Genomic DNA, 21779 nt, shown 5'->3' with positions numbered 1-21779 from the left:
ATAAACAGTTGTTTACGTGCTTTTCTTTTTTTCTAATAGGAAAGTACTGTTTGGTTTTTTTAAAAATCTCATGACTTCTTATGTACCATAAATTCTCTTAAAAATGTAACTGCACATTCAGTACTAGATCTTGTACACAACTATATAATTAATCAATGAATCATCCTCATTTTTATCTGCATCTGTTATTAGAGTAAACATATTGCAGCAGCTATACTTACAATCTGTACATATGTACAGACAAACATTTTGAAGAGGAGGCTGGTGTGTTTCAAATTTACATAAGAGGTTATTTTTCTCAATATCTTTTCTTGTTTATTAAACCATAAGGACATTACATCATTTGGAGTGAAAGTAAAGAACTGTTGCAAATAGTTTAAGATTTCATCATATATTAGCAATAAACCTAGTCTAAATTGAATGTCTGGGAATAATTCCAATTTTTATCAAATGATACACCCATTTTATAATGTTTCACTGCAAAATAACAGGAAACAAGAAAATGTAAACTCATAAGTTAAGTTTTCAACAGGTCTTGGAATTTTTAAGCACCAAACATGTTTTGCATGCTCAGAATCTATTGACCAAAATCCTTTTTGAATTACAAATTATTTTCAGCTTGAAAGCCTGTTGTTAGGGAAATGCAGGCTGTGAATGCTAATTTGGCTCTGCTTTAGCAATTAAGAACTGTAGTTTGAGCTGGACACATTTTCTTTGAGCAATTCTTTATTATAAATGTGTGAATGCAACACCTATGAGCTCTGCTAATGAAGTTACTATCAAGTTTAACAGAAAAGGTTAATAATTGCACACAATGTGTTTGTAGAAAAACTTCAGGAGGCAAGTTTTGCTGTAAAATCCTATGCAATAGTTTGTCTGCTTCTTCAAAGTGGTAGACAAGAACTGTTTGAGCAGATTAATAAAGTCACCCCTTTCTAGACATTAAATGTAAACATTTGCATACACTGTTTATTGCTATAAAATTTCTGAAGTTCACTAAATAAACTTTTAAATGATTCATGTTTAGACATTGCATTGAAAATGTGCTCAACTGTGGAAACAACAATTTCGTAATTTTTCACCGATAATATAAAAATGAATTACACTGGAAGGAAATGGTAGGACAGAATTGCAACTTTTCTTCAAAAGGCAAGGTGCTTCACACCTTGAGTAAACAGAAATGCATAAAGATGTTTGAACAGTGTAAAACTTAGTTTTGAAGTTAATGATGAAATAAGCCCCAAACTTGGATAAATATTTACAAAAAATGTATTTGTTCAAACTACAGCGATGGTAAACAAGTGGGGGAAAAAAGGCCTTTTGTGAGTAAGTTTCTCAGTTTTCATCTATCTATTATTCTAATATACATGATATGATCATGGGTTATCTTTCAAGGCTCAATTAAAGCAATTACAGTCCTATTGAAAGCCTGCTGAAATAAATGCACAGGTATCTTTGATTTCAGTTGACTTTGATTTGAAGCCTTATTGACTAGTTGTGATTAAAGTCTTCAGTTTTAAAAATCTTATTTCTTATGATAGAATTTTCAGAATGCAATATCTGATTATTTTTCATTATTATTAATTTAGTCAGTATTATATCTTAATTTCTTCCATTTTAAGTTTTTCAGTGTTTGATAAAGATCTGTTCATTTACATTTTTTCTATCTACCACAATATCTGTTTCAGGAAAAGTAAGGAATATTTATCTCTCTCCTCCAGCCTGGATTTTTCATGTTGCTGAGAAGCACTTGAGAAGCCCATGAGGTTTTTTTTTAAGACAGTATCTCCAGAATAGGCACTGCAAAAAGTTGCACACACCCAAGATTCTTGTGAAGATCCAGAGCAAAGAATGTGTAGTTGGGATAGAAGATGAGACATTATAGAGTGAAAAAAAGCAAGGGCAGTTCACAGCTCTGCTGAGATCTGGAAATGCTTTCTGCAGGCAGCTGGGAGCCCAAAATTGAAACCTGATAAACTGTTTATCACCCATAACCTGTTGCTTTAAGAGGGGGCCTGTGAGATTGGAAAACAAAAAATTGTACTCCTTGACACCAGTGGCAGTTTGACAATGAAGTTAGAAGGTCAGAATATATGATTGCAAATAGAGTCATCCAGCCTAGAATATAAGATTTCTGCCTGAATTAGTAGCATTTTATCTCTATCAAAGATGATTTAATGACCAAATTTTAGTTTCCGTGTGAGAATTTGGTCACTGGACCAGTCATAGAGCAGCATGGTGATGTAACTGTCTTTTTATGAAGTATGTTTTCTAATGCTCAGGTTGCTCAGATTTATGTCTCTGTATTATGAGACCATGAGCAGAAACAAGGTGAATAAGGCTTTATTATTTTAGAATGCAATACTCCTTTCTTTGAACATCATGGGAACAGTTCACATCTTCTAAATGCAGTAGGAGAAAAAACATTAACACTTCCTTTTTTTTTTTTTTTTTTTTTTTTTTTTTTAAAGGCAATTTTCAAAACAGAATACATTTTGGGGTGGAGTGGCCATAAGGCTGTTTTATATATCAGTTGACGTGGCAAGGGGCAGTGTTCCCTTCCCCCAGCTACTTGTTCCATCCCATTACCTTATGTTGACTTTGCAGTGGGCAAGGACATCTGGCCAAAAACTTCTTGGAATGGAGGAGATGAGCAAAGGAAGAGTGTTCAGCATTGCCAGCCTAAAACTGTGTTCACTTTTTCAGTTGAAGTGCAAAAGAGTGAACACAATGGGCGGCCCAGAGAGAGAGGGAGGGCAGAACCAGGCATCTGCCCATAGTTGGTTTGGCTTGTGCTGTTCTTGGAGCCTCACCTGCTCATCTCTGCAAAGTGCTCGCTCACTCTTCTTCTAAAGGGCAATGGGACTTGAGTCTCCTCTCACTTGTGCTACTTTAAGTTAATAGCTGTGGGGAAGGATGCCATTTCTTGGCTACATCTTGACTAATACTTTTGCATGCCTCTCACTTAACCTTCACTGATTGCTTTGTAAAGGCACGATCTCTAATTTCCAAACTGGATCCAATGAGTTGGAAAATACTATTGTTCTGGTTTTGTATCACTTGATTTGTGCTTGGTTTGAATGTCTCTACAAGAAGCAATGCACTGGAAGGTAAAGCTCACTACAGGTCTTGTATTGTGTGTAATCTGCATAAAGTTGAATAAAACTTTTGTAAGGCACTAGCATAAGTCACAGTGGGGGTGGTGGAACAAAACAAAAAACACTGAAAAACTCTAGGATATACAGACCTCAAGCATATTTTTGTGTAGGGAGAGATGGTGAGTATTTTGGACTGATGAAGTGTTCCTTATGTAAACTTAGGAAGTAAATGCCACTGTTTAGTCTGATTCTGCTTTCTTATGTTTTGAAGTCCCTGTTTCAAACATCAGATGTCCCTATCTTCTATACTATATATTATGTTATAGTAGTCAAAGCAATCATTTTAAAGCTACATTTCTAGTTATTTTCTAAAAGCAAATCTGACTGTAAAATAATGTGTCATATAGAAAAATCAGTAAAATGATTTGATGGAGGGAGTAGCTTCTGGAGACTCATGTAGCAAATGTTGTGATTGATTGTCCTTCTTGGGGGTAATAAGAGCAGTTTGGATTATTAATGTGGTAAATAACAAACGAGAGTATTCTCTCCTTCTTCCGAGATATTACATGGAGATTTGAAGGGTACATGAAATTTAGTCCTACTTTTGCAGTGGGAAATGGCAAAATGTGCCAAAATGATCCATGAAGCAAATAAAATAAAGCTCTTAAATGAATACTTTAGCTTATACTATTTGCAGGGCAAGTCAGTTACTTGAGAACAGTTAGTGGCAATAAATTAGTTTAAAATGCATTACAGATGGACCGGCATGTTTTTACTCTTTAACTTCTTGGACTGGATTTGTGCCTGAAGAGATATGGGGACATTTTTCAAGAACTGAGTTATAATGATTTTTGGCTAGAAGTATTCTTCTATTTTAAAAAATACTTTGACTGCCTTAATACCATACTTTTGTTATGCTGTTGTCAGATCCAGGAGAGGAGAAAAATATAAAACTGTATCAGCAGCTGGTTTGGCAATATAGATTGGAGTAGTAAAGCTTTTAGATATTCCTTTATCAAAATACTTAAAAGGATGCAATTGTAATGGCATAAAAGGGCTTTCACAAGCACAGAATACTTTGACTTAACTGTGATAGGTTGTGTCTTTAAGAACACATTTTATGATACTGTAAATATCACCTAAATTAGAATTATTTTGTATGTATTATGGGTCTTACTAACCAAAGTAATGCCTGAGATACACTCAAGAAGTATAGATTTTCTAATATGTATGAAGTCCATCTTTGCCTACAGGGATGCCCCTTTTCTGGAAAGACTCTTATGTCTAAGGTATCTTTGGTGGTCATTTTCAGGCCTGGAAAGTATTTCAGTAGTTACACTGAGCAAGTGCAACTGTATGAAAGGACTGAGGAAGAAGTAAGTAAATCAACTGTAATGGCCACAATATAGAAGAATGTAATTTTCAAGCTACTTTTTAATATCTTAAGAAAAATTGTATTCTGAGAAGAAAAGATTGAAAAGGGCATAATTTGAAATTAGTTTCTTAAAAATGCAGGTACAGATTAGTCTAAGAGGTTAAAATTAAAAAGGGAGAGATGTATTTGGAAAATGAGCTGGTTTTGCTGTTGCCTTTTTTAAGAATATGAATGGAAAGATTGTTTATGTAAGTGGCTTGGCCTAAATGTTGTTCCAGAATTCGTGCCAAATACATAAATTATTCTTAAGATACTCTGGGCCAGATTTAGTCTCCTTGGTTGCCTGGGTGGCTCCTATTGATTTTAATGAACATTGCGTATGTTAATTCAAGCACAAAATTGGCCCTACGATACTGAATCACTGAGGTTAAACCATAAAAAAGGTTGTTTCTGTATGAATGTGTAAACAAATCTTGAAGAATATATTTGTCAGATACATGCAAACTTTAATGGCCATTCCATTAGATAATTGTAAAATGCAGGAGAGAAATATATTTCTTTACAGTCAGACATTATTGAGATGTTTTTAATAGTCATATCCTGAAATATTCTTCATTCTGTCGTGTATAATAAACACTACTAAAACATTTTTGCACTGTTCCCAAAAAAGGGTAGTTTGTGTGATTTTTTTTTTTTTTTTTTTTTTTAAAGAATATATGTCTATTTTATGTTACAAGTATTCTGTAAACAATTTCAGTATACTAACAATTTTGCTTCTGGGAAGTGGCAATTTTACATGGTGGTAGAAACATTTTATCTAACTGTCTTGTGGAGATTAGGGAAAAGAGAGAATTGTTTTTTTATTGTATGGCATCAATTGATGGATTTGTTCAGACAAATATAAGATGGTTACCCTAAGGTAATATTAATAATAAATATATAATAATATTATTAAAAATAACATATTAATCTCAAGTCACTTGCCCCAAGAATTACTGTGGAAAATATAAAATGGCTAAGACTATTTGAATAAGCAAAAACTAGTGCCATGATGGTTTCATACATAGACCTAAACATATTTGAAATGTTACAGAAATTGAAATTTATATAAATTGAAATTGGGTTGAGGGAGTAAAAATGAATAAAATCATGTAACAAATGTGACTGGCAGTGAAACAAACCAGATTATATTTTATGTCTTGTTCTGAAGTCTTTTCATGAATATTTTTATGTCTACTTTTATGACTGAGTGTTTTTACATTGAAGAAATATAATACAGCCACAAGATTATAAATGTCTGTCTGAAATACTTGTTACAGAAGTATTCTTTTTCCAGGAATATTCTGAAATATTACAGTTGTTGTATAAGAATTGCTTACCCACCACCATGCTAAACAAATTAACAATACTTTGACCAGTGATGAGACTTGAGATTCAGACATCTGAATTTTGGATTCCATACAATTTATACATGATAGATGTACCCAGGATCCCTCTGTTGTCAGTAGGGATCAAATTAGTACAGTTAGTAACCTCCCGAGAGCTACTTATCTCACCCTGTAAAAGACACCTGTGTTTGGTACACTGTCTCTCCACATGCCATTGACTGTATTGAGATCTCCATCAGCTAATGGGAAGTTGAGTCCCTGTCTCACATGTAGACACGCAGTTTAGATGTCTGAGGCTGAATCCCACAGAAGGGCTGTATAGTTCATTTATACATGTGCACCTAGTTTCATTTGAGTTTCTGTAGAGTCCTGGAGGCATCCATGTGGGGCTGACAGGTGTGACAGAAGAAAAAGGTGTTTGCCTTTCAGGAGTGACAACTGAAGCCTAGTTGCCACTCAGCTTAGTGCATTAGAATGGGCAATTGTCATATTTACTTTCTTTCCTGATTTTTGGTTTCAAAAGGAGAGTTTAACTCTTAAAATACCTAAAATGTTTAATTGAAAGAAGTAGCTATATAGAAAACAAGCAATAGCTTAACTGAATTAAAAGATGCAATATTTGATTACACATTAATTTACCCTCAAGGATGTACTGCGGTCCTTAGAGATGACTTCACATGGAAAGCTTTGCAGGACTATTTTATCCTCATACCCTCCTTTTCTATTTCCCTCATCCAGTGCCATTGTTTTCCTTCTTCCTTTTGCAGAAGGTTCTCCAACCTGCCACCTTACTACTACTGCCCAACCTAACCCCGTTTGTATTGAGATGAGTGGTAACAAATGACATCCAGTTAGAGCTGCTGCAGCTCCAGAGCCATCAGTGAAGATTTTCCAGGATTGTCAAATTTTGCAGTTTACAATGACAGTAACTACAGAGCAGCTCACAGGTACATGCTCTCTATACAAAATTGAGCTCTCTGGTACTCTTACCTAGGCATGCATTACCATGAGATTTAGGATGCCTCTGAGCAATCACAGGGAATCAGTTCCTGAGACTGGTGGACACCTGCAATCTGTGCTGATTTAATCTAGAATTATGACTTCTGGTTGTGACCCTTTGGCTATACTTCATTAACTAGTGTGCATTTCCTTGCATATATTTGCATAAAAAGGCAAGCTATCCATTTCATCTGTCAGCATACAGAGTGCTATGCAAAGAGCTGCTTTTCAGACAGTTGTTCTTTGGGGACTTAATACCAACATGCCTCCTTAATCTTACTCTCTGATTCCTCTGAGAGCTTGCTCAAGAGTCCCATTAAGATGAATGGCAGAAAACTAGATGAAGCATTGCATATCCCAGATTTCCACTTTATATTTTTTGCTGCACTGCATCACCTTTATCACAATTATATTACATTTCATAGAATCATGGAATCATTTATATTGGAAAGGACCCTTAAGATCATTGAGCCCGACTGTTAAAAGATCATTTCATTATCTTAACATCTGCACACTATGATAGGTCACTTTAAGATGACTAGAAGTATATTTCTTTCAGTCTTTATGTATTGTAGTCCATGACTGGAAGAATCAGTATGTTGTAATAATCTGCAGTAAGATAATCTGTTGTAAGAAATCAGCAGATAATTAACCAAAATGCTCAGCTTCCAAGCATTTTTTTTTTTTTTTAAAAAAAAGGCAAACTACATATTCATCTACAATCCTAGAAATCTGATAGGAATAATATCTGCTAGCTAAATATAGTATCTAAGAAGAGTTTTGCTTGCCCAGTTAACAGTGTAAGTTTATACATTGAAGTAATGCATTGATGCCTGTTTGAGCTGCAGAGGTGAACTACCGCATGAATGGATGCTGAAAACACCGTGTGTGCCCGGGGTGCAGTCTGTGACAGTCTGAACTTGCTTTTCTTTTTGTCCTGGAAGTAGAAATGGCCAGTGGTCTGGCCCAGACTATTGCCAGGGAAAATGTATCCAGCTCGATTCTTCCAGCACAAGGCTGAGGTTTGGTTTAACAGTTTATTATGTTCTGTGATAGTTTAATCATAACTATTTATTTATTAACTGAGCTGCCAGTTTGTCCTGCTTACCTCTCAATACCATAATGTTAACTTTCATTACTCAGCCTTGGAGGGAAAATAAGATATTAGTTGTTTTTTAGACTGGTTTTATGACTGGCTTAAGCTGTTGTAAGTGCAGCCTGTCAATTAAAGAGGTGTTTACAGACTCCTTTCTCCTTCCTTTTTGCTCACGTCCCTGACCCAGACAGCTAGTTTTTATGAGGCTACTGAGCGAGCTGAATGGGGAAGTTAATTTGGCTAAAAACTGGTCAATTTTTCATCTAGGGTGCCTGTTTCAGCACATTTAACATGCAAAGGGGTGCTAGTCCTTTCAGGACTTCCCCTCTTTTGCCCATCACATAATGATAATCTAAAAAAAATAAGAATTTGGGATACTTATGCAGAAATTTATCATGTAAGTGTAGTCCTTCTTGCTCATGTGCAGCATGCATTGGAAAATAATAGGAGGGAAGGCTTTTATTTAAAAACCTTCAAAAGAATTTTTGAAACCAGATAGCTATTTTAGGTTATCTTGTTTGAATTTTCTAAGGTATTTAGACACTTTATTATTTAAATCACAATATTTTCTTTTAAATAATATGTGAAACTATCTAACTTTTAAAGTATTACCTAGCAGTGTTTATTCTGTGCATTGTCACCTAAACTGATAGAATTTTACTCATTTGGGGGTTTCAGTAGGCTACGTTAATTATACATTATTGTGAAACCGATCATTTTATCTGTTTTTACAAAAGATTCAATGGATACAATAAAATTTCTAAACATAGGACAGGAAAGCATTCTTTGTGTAGTGGGAATATATTTGAAAAAAGGTAAGATAAGTGTAGAACACAGAGTTTCCTGTTACATTTTGGCTTTTTGTTCCTGTTTTACTTGGGGTTAATGGAATTTTAACTTCTGTTTTTATAGAATGAAGTGATATTTCTATTACATATGATCCTGGTACTTTTTAGAAACACCATATTTCTTGATTGTTATTGCTGATCAGCTTCACTTTTTTTTTGTGAATTTGAATCACTGTTTTTACTCTGAAACTAATAGAACTGCAAATTTATTTCCTCTTACCTACACAAATTTGTATCATCAGTCTACTTTAGTCAATAGATTTTCCATTAAAACAACAAGTTTAACTTTGAGTACAGTGAAAAATTTTGAGATGTACTATTATTAGGTTGATTGATCCATCAATGAGGTGGACAACATATATATTTAAAAATATTTAGGCCAAGCAATAGAATGTGAATTGCTTGCTTTAGAGTAGGGAATGAATATTTTTTCAAGAAAACCTTCTTTTTATTTTGGTGTTCTTTTGCCTCCCCCTTTGCCATAACTGCTTGAAGAGGCATGCACAGATGCCTGCTGCCAGAGTGTGATGCTTAACCTGACCGTCAAACAAGCCTCACAAAGGAAGGCTTTTCAGGTCCCCCAGTGAAACAACCACTGCATTTTATTATGGCGTGAAATTAGAAGTGAAAAGCCCTATGGCTCTTGCTGTTTAGTAATGCGGAATATGTCCTTTCTGACGGTGATGGTAGTGCTGGGAGGGAAATAGAAGCCAGGGAAGAGAAACAAAGTAACGATTTAGACAAAGAGGGCCTCCCTTTTTTTCATCATCTCTGATTGTTAGGTGGTCTATAAAACCATAGTACTGTGGTGGATACAAGCAAAAAGAACATTTAGTTGCGGCATTTTCATTCAGAAATGTATGTGTGAATTTGCAGGGTGATGTATAAGGAGAGTAATCTGTTATCAGGAGAGTTCACTAGTTTAACTCATTTATAAAACAGCAACAAAAAACTTGACTTTGCTTGGAGAGAGCAGCACTGCTCTGACAGACACTTTAAGTTGCATAGCAAGATGGTGTTTATAACAAGACTGTGTGTGGTTATCTGAAGCTGCCTTGTAACAGATTGGAAGGGGAAGGTGCCAGCTTGAAGAGGCTTTCCCTTGTCTGTTTGAGATTAAAAGAATCATGTTTTCTCAATGAAAATTCTGTGCATATATAAAATGTCAAAATATTTATGCTTACTTTTACTTTAAAAGTATTATGTAATCACTAAAGCAAATAGTCAACTATTAAGAAATTAAAAGTTTATGAGAGAGACATTGTAGAATGTAAGATGGGCTTCATTTCATAGAATCATAGAATCATTCAGGTTGGAAAAGACCTTTAAGATCATCGAGTCCAACTATAAAGTTATCTGTCAGCTGATCACTATCACTGCTGCTGGAAAGAAATTGTGAAACCTCATCCACAGTTCTATACCTGGAAGGGAAAGGCTGTTATGTTTTGTGGACCTATATTGTTAGCTTTAAATATATTGCTGTTATTTTTACTGGATTACCTTCTTTGGATCCTATCTGCATGAAAAGGGTGGCAGGAAACAGTGATGTAGAAACAGTAAGGATGTAGAAGTGGGAAGGTTCTGCCGTGTTGCTTACTCTCTATGTTATAGATGCAGTCTTGGAGAAGCTTTAAAAGCAGAAAGGAAGAGTTGGCATGACTGATCCTTGATAGGTTGGTGGAACAGATGCAAACGTGACAAATCAGTTAATTGGTAAACTGCACTGTGGGACTGCAGCCTGAAGGAAGGAATGAAGTTCAGACAGAGAAACAAAACTGCTACTGTTTTGTAATTCAGGTGGTTCATTTCATTATTCATTAATATGGTAGCTACTGTACCAAAGAATTCCATACATAAGCAATAGCACAGAAAGAAGCAGGAGGGCACTAAGCAATTAAAGCTATAAACACAGAATCACAGAATCGTCAAGGTTGAAAAAGACCTTGAAGATCATCCAGTCCAACCATTAACCTAGCACTGACAGTTCCCAACTACACCATATCCCTCAGCGTTATGTTGACCCGACTCTTAAACACCTCCAGGGATGGGGACTCCACCACCTCCCTGGGCAGCCCATTCCAACGCCTAACAACCCCTTCTAGAAAGAAATGCTTCCTAATATTCAGTCTAAACCTTCCCTGGCACAATTTGAGGCCATTACCTCTTGTCCTGTTGCTTATTACTTGGTTAAAGAGACTCATCCCCAGCTCTCTGCAGCCTCCTTTCAGGGAGCTGTAGAGGGCGATGAGTTTTCCCCTCAGCCTCCTCTTCTCCAGACTAAACACCCCCAGTTCCCTCAGCCACTCCTCGTACGACCTGTGCTCCAGACCCTGCACCAGCTTCGTTGCCCTTCTCTGGACACGCTCGAGTCATTCAATGTCCTTTTTGTAGTGAGGGGCAATCACTGTCAGCAAAGAGCTTCTTAACCTTTTCAGACTGTATCACTCTACATTTGATTTAAAATAATTTATGCACATGTCACAGTATATCTTGTGTGCACACTAGTGCTCCAGGCTTGACTTGCTGTTTCTTAGCATGTTGCCAATGCTACACCTTATATCTTGACAGGTGAAACCTCAGAAAGTGGAGATTTAAAATAAGTGCTAGGAAGAGTTTTGAAAAAAGGGATACTAATTTGCACTTGATGCAGCACATAATAGCAAGCCAATAGAAGAGTAGGAAAATTATCTTAGAGGCAACAGTTTGAATAGGGATAATTGGAATGACAATTTAAAGACCAGAATAGGTTGGTACAGCAAACAAAGGTGTGAAAAAAGGAGAGCATGAAAAAGAATATTATTTCTGTAACAAAGAAGAGGTGGTGGAATAGGTACTGCACTGAGATATAGCCCAAATATTTGTACTTCTTGTAAGCATTTGAGAAGAACTTCAGGAGGATCAGAAAGTGCTGCTAGGATATGCCCCTTCAAGGTGAGAGGTTCACATTTAAGGCTCTCCTCTAGAGAACTCCTCACTGCTTATACAGGAAAGAGAAAGCTCCATCAAATACTTTATGTTTAGGGGATTCATCTTGAATGTAGGAGGTTTAAGTTCAATTCTGTGTTTCAGATTAAGCAAAATAAGAACTCAAAGTTGTTTTTTGGTGGCTGTGTTAATCTCTAGGCTATGAGGCAGGGAAAGGGAAGAAACTACGTTTCTCAGTTTCATCTGGTACAAAGCCTTGTAAACAAACTTTGAAAAGAACTGGTCAGAAACGAACTAATGTTTGGGAGCCAATTTTCTGTTGACATGGATGGCCATGATTTTGATTTGGTAACAAAGAATAGAAACATGAAAAGCGTCTTAGGATTGTTCTTCTGTCCTTTCAGACAAGCACTTCTGCTGACAAAGTTTGACATGCCAGACAACTAAGCCATACAGAGATATCCAGCTGTCAGTGTTGAAAGTTATTTTCACTCTAAAAAAGATTAGAGTTGAAACTGCTTTCTGCAACAGTGTGATGATGATATGACTACTTTTTTTTTTTTAGTAGTAATCTAAATTTAAATTTACAATTATTTTATGTTAAAACAGTTCATTTTTAACACCTTCAGTGATTCTCACTTTCAGTACATGTACAACTTTTCCGGTAGCTTTCACTTTCTGTTTAATACTGGGAATTTACAGCAAGTGCTACCTGGACTTCCAGAAAATTTGACCTGAAGTCCTTGACAGGGGTCTTGGTCTTTCTGGTGCTCTAATGCAGATGTTGGAGCATGTGGAGATTTCAGATGGTGGATTTTCAGAGATCAATGCAGTCAGAACAGCTTTTTTATCAAAATGTTTGTAACAGAGCCTCCTACAGCCTTTAGGAACAAAGCCTGTAATGCTATTCTGTATGTGCAGAGGTCTGGACAGACTTAACTGATAGACTGTTACTAGCCCTTTGCCTGTCTCTATTCAGGTGATGTGGATACTGACTCTTAAGTCATAAGGCTTCCTTTATTTGCTTAGGGTATTGAAGTCATTCAGTAACTCCAGTTGATAACACTTAAAATTGTGGTATTGGCATCCATGTTGTTGTCTGCTGAGATGAACTGGACAATTAAGAAAGAGAAATTATTTTTGTAAGCTCATGCTTTTGTTAAGATATCCAACCATTGCACTTCTGGAAAATTTTCTTTACCGTAAGTCCTGATTTGATAGCAGCAAGTTTGCATAACTGTGGAGAGAAGTAATACGTGCTCATGTGTGTGCTTTTAGTCCCTCCACACCCAAGTAAAATAAATACACATCCAAAGCAGCTATTTGCTGTAGCAGTTTAAACTATGCTACCAGTAAAGTTTCCCAGAAATGTTCCATTCTGCTCTGAAATAACCATTTCAATGGCCAGACCACTCTCCAAAGTGCTGGTAACAGAAAGAATACAGTTACACCTGAAACTGCAGTAGTTTGCTTCAATAACTGTATGTCTAAGCCTTGTAAGAGATTGAGTAAACAGAGCTGAAATTGAAGGTTTGTCCACCTTTCTGCTTAAGTAGCAAAACAGAGCTTCAAAGAAACATGTCAGTATGCTGTCCTTCTCTTACTTATTTGGATATTATTTTGAATAACCTTTATCTATGTCCTTCAAATTTGTAATGGGAAGATACTGTAGCTATGTTATGCATGATTTGGTGAAGATTTTAGAGGTCTGCTCTGAGACACTGACAGTCCCATCTACAGAAACAATTTACATTTATTGAGATACACTGCTTGGATGCAAAACCAAAAGTAAAATTGTTTAGTGTTGGTTTTGAAATGTAATTTTAGAAAGTATTTCAGTATTAACACCATTTTTAGGTGAATAAGGGTTGTTCCTATCTTTCAACACTTCAGTTCAATGTGCCAGATAGGGAAGGTCTCACTTTGTAGGTTTATATTTAGCATATATTTGGAAGATGTGATCTACCATCTTTTTCCTAAAATACAAAAACAGTGAGAAAAATAGAAAGAATCCAATTCCTGGAAAATTATCTAAAGCAAGTGATGTGTTGTAAGTTCCATATTGCAGGTTGTATACATCATCCTACTTAGATAAGAGTTATCAAAAATAAATCTTAATTGCTTATGTAGTGCTATGTTTTGGATCTCCATTATGCAGCTTTTGCTAGTCTTTTTATAAAGCATATACCAAATTCCACCAGGAAATACAGCTCTCATTCCTGTTGACTAAGGCCACTGCTGGATTATTTATATTCTCTCTTACTTTCTGATGTTAGAACTCAACACAAAATGCTGTATTCTCATAATTTAACCCTTAGTACTTTAATGCTAAATTGCTCTGCATGAGGTCACATGTGAATTAATCAGAAAAGTCTTTTAGGGTGTTAGCCTCAGATTAATCCCGACCACTGCAGGTACACCCTTGCGTGATGTGATATAGTGTGATGGTGGCCATGTGGTTGCTGTTCCCTATTCCTGTCTGTCCCTGCTTGCTCTTGTCAGACCCTGGAAATTTGTGCTGCACTGTTTTACATTACAGTTGAAGAGGATTCAGAACAGTTAAGGTAGTGTGCTGGTTTTGGCTGGGATGGAGTTAATTTTCTTGATAGTAGCTAGTATGGGGTTATTTTTCATATTTGTCCTGAAAACAGTGCTGATAACACAGGTTTGTTTTAGTTACCGCTGAGCAGTGCTTAAAGAGTGTCAGGGCCTTTTCTGCTTCTCACCCCACCCCACCAGCGAGGAGGCTGGGCGTGCACAAGGTTATGGGAAGGGACACAGCTGGGACAGCTGATCCCCACTGACCGAAGGGATACCCCATACCATATGGCATCATGCTCAGCATATAAAGCTGAGGGAAGAAGAAGGTATGGATGGACATTTGGAGTGATGGTATTTGTCTTCCCAAGTCACTGTTACATTTCATGGAGCCCGGCTTTGCTGTAGATGGCTGAACACCTGCCTGCCAATGGGAAGAGGTGAATGAATTCCGTTTTGCTTTGCTTGTGTGTGCGACTTTTGCTTTGCCTATTAAACTGTCTTTATCTCAAGCCATGAGTTTTCTCACTTTCGTGATTCTCTCCTCCATCCTACTGAGGGGGAAGTGAGTGAACGGCTGGGTGGGGCTTAGATGCTGGCTGGGTTTAAACCATGACAGGTAGCTGTAACTACATCTCCAATAGAGGCGCCATTCCCTTAGTTTCAGTGCCAGCCCCAGGTATTTTGCTGTTAGTTTTTCTGAGTTACTTTTTCTTGGCTTTTGAAAAATATGAAGCAGTTATCTGTCCTAAAACATAAGGATGCACTGTCTGAATGTTGATTACAAATGAAAGATTTTCTTTGTGTGTGTGTGTGTGTGTGTGTGTGTATATATATATATATATATATACATATATATATACATACACATACTTTTATTATTTAGAATAAATTAGTACTTGCAGATGATAACAAATTCCACATTAGTAACTTGTTCCTTGTCATCTACCCTATCACAGTACATGCTAGGATGTCATCAGTATAGAACAAGAAAATATACATTTCAAGAAAGACTAAGAAGTGTTCCTTAAAGGGATTTTAAAGACCCAGGTCACTCTAACCAAGTAGCACATTCTTTAGTGACCATTTAAAATCTAAGACCTGGCTTTCATTCAAAACCAGCTCTACAATTAGCAATACTTTCAGACAGTATCAGCTGGGTTCCCAGTGTACATGATAATGTCACAGAATAACCCCAACTGTAACTAATTTAATTAAGACTTGATCCTTGAAAGAAAATCACTCCTTTTCACCAAATCTTGATGCTCACTGACCTACAGGAGAGAAAACAGGCAATACAGACAGGGAACCTTTCTCTGTCATTTAACCCATTTGTTTATTTAGTTACAAGGGAACTTTATTTCTAGTGTAATTCTCATGAGAATCTCTTTAACATGAACAGAGGAATAATTCCAGGTAGCCACATGAAACTCCTACTTTACATAAAAGAATACGTTTCACAGTTGTTCCTCTTAGACTTTCAAAGTTTTCAAGATACTTAAACCTCTCCCAGTCCACATTAAATGTAACTGAATTGTAGGAACTAAACTGTTATGCTATGTTTCTAGAAAGTTTATTACTAGTTCTCTGATAGTTCAGTCCACTAACGGAGAGAGGCAGAAGAGGCAGAGAAACAGAGACTGACACGGCTTAAAATGGATGTCGCAAAATGCTCAGAGTCTTATTGAGTGGTACATATCAACCTACAAGCTAGTAAGACAGCTACTGATTCTGCAGTTGAACATTCCTCTGGGCTCGTGGATTTTTTTGGCCTGAGGAACTGACTGGTTCATTAGTGTATCTCTACCTCTAATGGTTTGTTTTAAACAATAGATGTGTACAGGGGGTGCCTGACCTAATAGGGTGTATGAGCGCCTGAAATTTTGATCGTACCTGGTGTGCTGCAGTGCCTTATCTTAGGCACTTGATCACTGGGAAGGGTGCCCACAAACTTGAGTGTGATACCCTGATACCATGAACCACTCACATGGACAATTACTCACGTGAAGCCTCCCAGTCAATCAAAGTATCAAGCATAGGTTTTGGAGAGCATCAAGAATGATCTAGCACAGAAATGAGAAAAACGTTTTTTTACATCATGATTCTGGATTCACTTTCCTGCCTCTGTAGGATTCGTCACTCAAAGTGCCTGGAATTCTCCTTGCATATAGTTCTGTTTACCTTAGCTTTCAATTTTCTAACATATATTATAAAAGTCACACCTGTGTGTTCTGGGTGGGTAGACAGCACATACCTTCGTGCTGGTCAAAGATTTAAATTGGAGATTTAAAAACAAATAGACCAGGGACCTTTAAAAGAGCATGTCTTCAATTTCATAACCAAACACTTCTTTCATTTTAACATGCAGAATTCAGGTAGGCTGCCTTGAACCTATAAAAGGAAAATACTCAAAGTTTATAAGGACATGCATTACCATAGGTATTTGAGACACAAATGTATAATTAAACTTTTATAAAATTATTTGTCAAAAATTATGTACATTCTTGAAGTGGTCAGCAAAAGTCCTTCAGATGGATTAATTGGTCTCATCCCAGGATGCTTTTCTTATGTTTCATTGCAAATTATTAAAAGAGGTTTGATTCTTACCTACTTTTATGCACAATTAATATTCTATTCTAAATTATTTTTTTGTAGGTATAGCTTTTAGAACTACACATGTCCTCCTAAGTGCAGAAGTACCGAATCAGACCCATGTGACAAGTTGGGAGAATCTAATTTGGTCTTTGGTTCAAATAGTAATGTAAATATTGATACTTCTTTTTGACATTAGTAAATGAGATGTATCTTCTAGGAAGAGAATATTTAAGGATTGTTTTTTGTGTCTATGGATCTTTTGGGCAAATATAATCCAGAACTAATGGGAGATTTTTTTTTTAATTGATGTACCAAATTTTTTAAAATTATAAATCTTCCTGATGGATCTCCTTAGTTTTATCATGAGAAGTAGTTTCAGTAAACACATCCTGCATCTAATGACTCGTATAGTAAAGAAGAAAAGTCATTGTTCAAACTATTCAAAATTTAGTATGTTCTATGGTGTGATATTGCTAACACCTAATATTGTTCTACCAAACTAGCATGCTATTAATTAATTTGGACTGGGTAAATATTCAACTGTACATTTACTGTTTTAAAACCAAAAAGTTGTGTTCTTCATACAGTTCACAGTTCAATTTTTGAGACAAAGTAACAATTTCTATTTCTGTTGATAAACATCAGTTGTAGATTAAAGAAAAATCTCAAAATCACTTATTTTTCTCTTGCTTCCTGTTTATGTTTTGCATCATGTTTACTGCCACTGTGCTAAAATTTACAGATTGAAAATAATTTTTTTTCATGGTTCCTTTGGTCACAGTTGCATATTTAAGTGTACCCATCACAAAACTGTTCTCTGGAAGAGTGATGAACAGTCTGTTCTCCTTTGACTTTGGTTAAATTCCTGACCCCAAGAATGTTCTCTGCTCAGTGCCTGACAGTGAGTACCTGCATTTTTCAGGTACTTGTCTTCATGACATGGCAGGTTCTTAGGAGACTGTACACTGTAAAGTGGTTTTTCCTTTATTTTTTTAACCAATTTCCTTTTCATTAAATACCTTAGGACAAGAAAACAAATATATATTCTAAACATAAATCTTTAATTTCTGACCTTGCTTTTGTGAGCAACTTGAATGGTCAATGATAATGAAAAGAATAATTACATTCCAGCTGTAACATTTTGATTCCGTTCTTTTTTTGCAACAATTTGCATATGGCTTGGTTCCACTTCAGTGAGGGAAGAAGCCTTATTAAACAGGAATACTGTGGGTAGACTCTTCTACTCCAAAATAAATGTTTGATATGTTAAATTCAGCTATTTAACTTAAATATAATATTTGAGTAAATATACTGTATTTGAATAAATATTTAATACTTAAATGATGTTTTGAAATTCATTACACTTTAAAAATTGCTGTGTTGGTGTAACTCTGTCCCATTCAGGTCAAAGGCAACATTTCCTAAGCAAAAGTGTTGATGGACTATTTTATAAATCCCTTTACTAACCAAAGTAAATGGCATGCATCTTGTGCTAATCTCATAGTTATTTTATTTACAGTTTAAAAATTAGAACAAAACCCCCTTCCTTAACTGCATATTTTAAAAAAATGAAATTTAAAGATAAAACCACCAAATATTTTAAAGCACTAGTAATCATTCTTTCTTGAATGAAATAGTACTTTGCCCTTGTCCCTAATTTTACACAGTCTGAATATTAACAGATCTATAGTAGCATCTGCTACATACTTATGTACCTCTGTGTGTGTATGTACGTACACACACACAGAGTCTTTAAAGGATGACAAATGCTGGGGTACTTTCTATTAGCACTCCTTTTGGCTTTTGATGCAATTGTTTAGTACTTAGTAACAACTCTGCAGCAGTCTGGATGAAGAAGGCAGGCCTACAATTTGCAGACTTAACGAGAGGAGATGACAAAACAGGTGCTTTAGGAGGATTCATTTTAGCAAGGGCAGTGTGATTTACACTCATCATTTTAGGATTGCCACCAGTCCATAATGACTGGTTCAATGCTGTGTTTCATATCTGTTCCCGCCCCAGCAGTAGAGCAGCCTTTAGGGTAGTGCAGGAGCAGCAGTCAGCGGTAGCTCCAGGGGACCGGTGACATCTGGTGAACGGACTGCCGGCACGCTTTCCATGCCGCTGTTCACCTGCCTGCTGGTGGTCTGCCATCTACATACCTAAGCTTAGCTTCTGAGGGTGGGTGGTAATGTCTGCAAGATATTTTTTATTCCATAAAGTAGAGACAAAACCGGCTGTCAGCTACTGCTTGTTCTAGATTCCTTCTTATCCTGGATAGAGGTTTTCAGCATCCTTTTAACAGGCACAGACATTTACACTAATCCAGAAAACCTGGACGTGTTTACCTGTTGCATGGGAATAGTTTTCTCAGGGGTGTTTTAGGTATTTCCTTGAAACTCTTCTTATTGGTGAGAAATGTGGTATGCATTCCTTTCAGACATCAAAGCTAAACACAACACCAGTGAAATAACTCCTGTTGGTCTGGGGAGCTTTGGGTTAGGCATTTACTGTGTTCCATTAAAATTATTAGAAATGTATTACCCAAATTTTAAGATGTATGCACTTTTTTTTGTATTCTCTGAAGCCGTGTATTTAAGAAAACATGTTATTGCCACTAGTTTTGACTGACTTTTTCTTGATTTTAATTTTTATTATGTATGGAATTATACCTGTCAGAAAACCTTCAACTGCTGTTGATGTAAGGCCTGATTCTGCTTTTTTCTTGAGAGTTTTCAACTTGATGCTTGTCTTGGCTAGGTGGACTAAAAATGGAGGTGATCCATAGTGGAGGGAGAAATGTTTTACTGCAGTACTGTGCAGAGCACTGCAAAATGTATGTTTGTTTGTTGGTAGACTCATCTTGATGCACATTCATAGCAAAGCATGCCAAAGATGAGAAAAACCCCACAGCCTGTTGCAGATAAAAGATACAGCTCAGAGTGACCCATGTAAATGGGGTGAGAAAGTTCTAACAGAACCAGGCAGGCTCAAGTTTTTGAGGACAGAGAGTTTACTGGAAAGCTGAGATGCCTGGAAAAAGACAAATTTATGTACGCAATAGCCCTTTTTCAGAGCAAACATGCGTGTAACACATTGGATCTGGAACACATTTCCCTCTCCACATAAAAAAACATCAGGAGAGACTTCATAAGGAAAAATAAGTATCTCTCTAACAGATTATTGCCATTCAGAGGATAAAGCTCACCACACAGGGGGATCTCAAGATCGCAGCTGATCACAGTTAAGTCAACAACTCAGAGGTGAGAGCTGGATCCAAGCTTCCAGCTTTTCCTGCTTCCCACTTTAAGGGAACTTCATAACAGAGTAGCTAGGAGGATAAACGCACAAACCTCTGTTCGTGAGTTGCTCTCATCTTTGTTATTTCAAACTTAACAACTGCTTTTTAAGGACAGTCCCAAACTCTTCTAGTGCAAATTTATTAGCAACGCTTCTGTCTGTTAGCAGATTTTCTCCAGTTTAGGGAATCGTACAGCTCCACTAAAGCTAGGCAGTCGGCTCCTGCAGTAGCCCATGGTGCTAGGCTCAGCCCAATGCTCTGAGGACTCCTCATACAGCAGGAGTAGGAAGATTTTTTTATTTATGTGTAGGTAAGAGTGAATAGTTAGAGCCTATAAGGCTTATGATGGAGGCCTTATGGCTTGCTACATCATCTGTTTTCCTTGGAGTATTCTGAGAGCAGATTGTAGGATACTGATCAGTCCTGGTTTAGTTTTGTCCATCATTCCTTTGAAATGTTTGAGTTGAGATGTCCATCGTCTCTGCTTGCGCTGATGGCAGGAAATGCAGGGGCTCAACTGAAAGAAGCCTGTGCTGTCCTGAGTGATTACTGCAACAGAGTGGCAGCCAGACAAGGCATCAAGTTCTGGAGCCTATTTATGCCTTGGACAAACCCTCTGCAGCATATAGCATCTTGGTATTTTCTTCCAGGAGTACCAACAGTTTTGCTCTAGAGCCTGCAAGGAAGGTGGTCCAAGTCAGCATGAACTTGGTCCTAGTTGTTATCTCATGATTGTAGATGTGCTGGTTTAGATATTGTCTGTGTGGCTGTGCAGCAGTGAAATAAGAATTCAGAGAAGGCAAGAATATAAAAATCCTGACAGCCTTGGAGATCATTGTCAGAGTCACAGATCAAACTGTTGCCCATTTTGTCTTTACATCATTTATACTGCTGTAATTTGGGGCTAAACCCATCAGACAGTTAGGAGAGTTGTAAAATTGGTGTGACAGTGGAATTGAGCTCAAAGGTGCAGTAACTATACCACAGGAGGAACAACACTCTGGAATTAATTAAAATTACTGACTTCAGTGACATTTTATAATGTATCCTTCTAATTACTCTGTATACAACACATTGTGAATTTTGAAGAGCTAGAAATTGAGTCTAAAATACTAAAATATATATAGAGAAAAAGTTTGAGTGGTATTTTTCATTCCTGAAATGTGTAACTTTTGTGACTAATAGTTTTATTATAGTTTTCAGGTTTTGTTGGTGAGAAAAGTGCTTAACTTTTAAAACGCTGTTTTGTTTAGTACATTAATGATACAGGTAGACAGCTGAGATACAACCTATATGTATTCATGCTTGGTTTTGAATAGCATAAATGTATATGGATCCAATCTAATGCTATGTATAAGATAAACAAGTTATATAAATACTAAATTGCGTGTCGAAAGCCTTTCTTTTTGGTGCAATAAGTATCTTTCCACTACTACCAGAAGGAGTAGGTGTTATTAACTCCCAGCAATGGCAGTATTTTTCCAAGATCATATTTTTAACAAAGGAAGGGAAAAGGTTTCTGGATGTGAGTCTAAGTTTATGTTTCAGTGGCAATAAATGCTCTTAATAGTGTGATTTTTCTTTATGCTGTGTTGTGAAGCTTGACTCTGGTTTGC

At 36.5% G+C, this 21779-nt stretch overlaps 1 protein-coding gene across 1 annotated transcript in view; it reads left to right on the top strand.

Moving 5' to 3' along the window:
• ANOS1 (anosmin 1) overlaps positions 1 to 21779 on the top strand; it is a 139297-nt gene that overhangs the window by 52849 nt on the left and 64669 nt on the right. The window lies entirely within an intron of this gene.

Source organism: Athene cunicularia (assembly GCF_003259725.1).
Source record: "Athene cunicularia isolate RWA chromosome 1 unlocalized genomic scaffold, athCun1 chr1_part1, whole genome shotgun sequence".
Classification (NCBI taxonomy): Eukaryota; Metazoa; Chordata; class Aves; order Strigiformes; family Strigidae; genus Athene; species Athene cunicularia.
The sequence above is the reverse complement of the archived record's forward strand: the minus strand, read 5'-3'. Positions and strand labels throughout refer to the sequence as shown.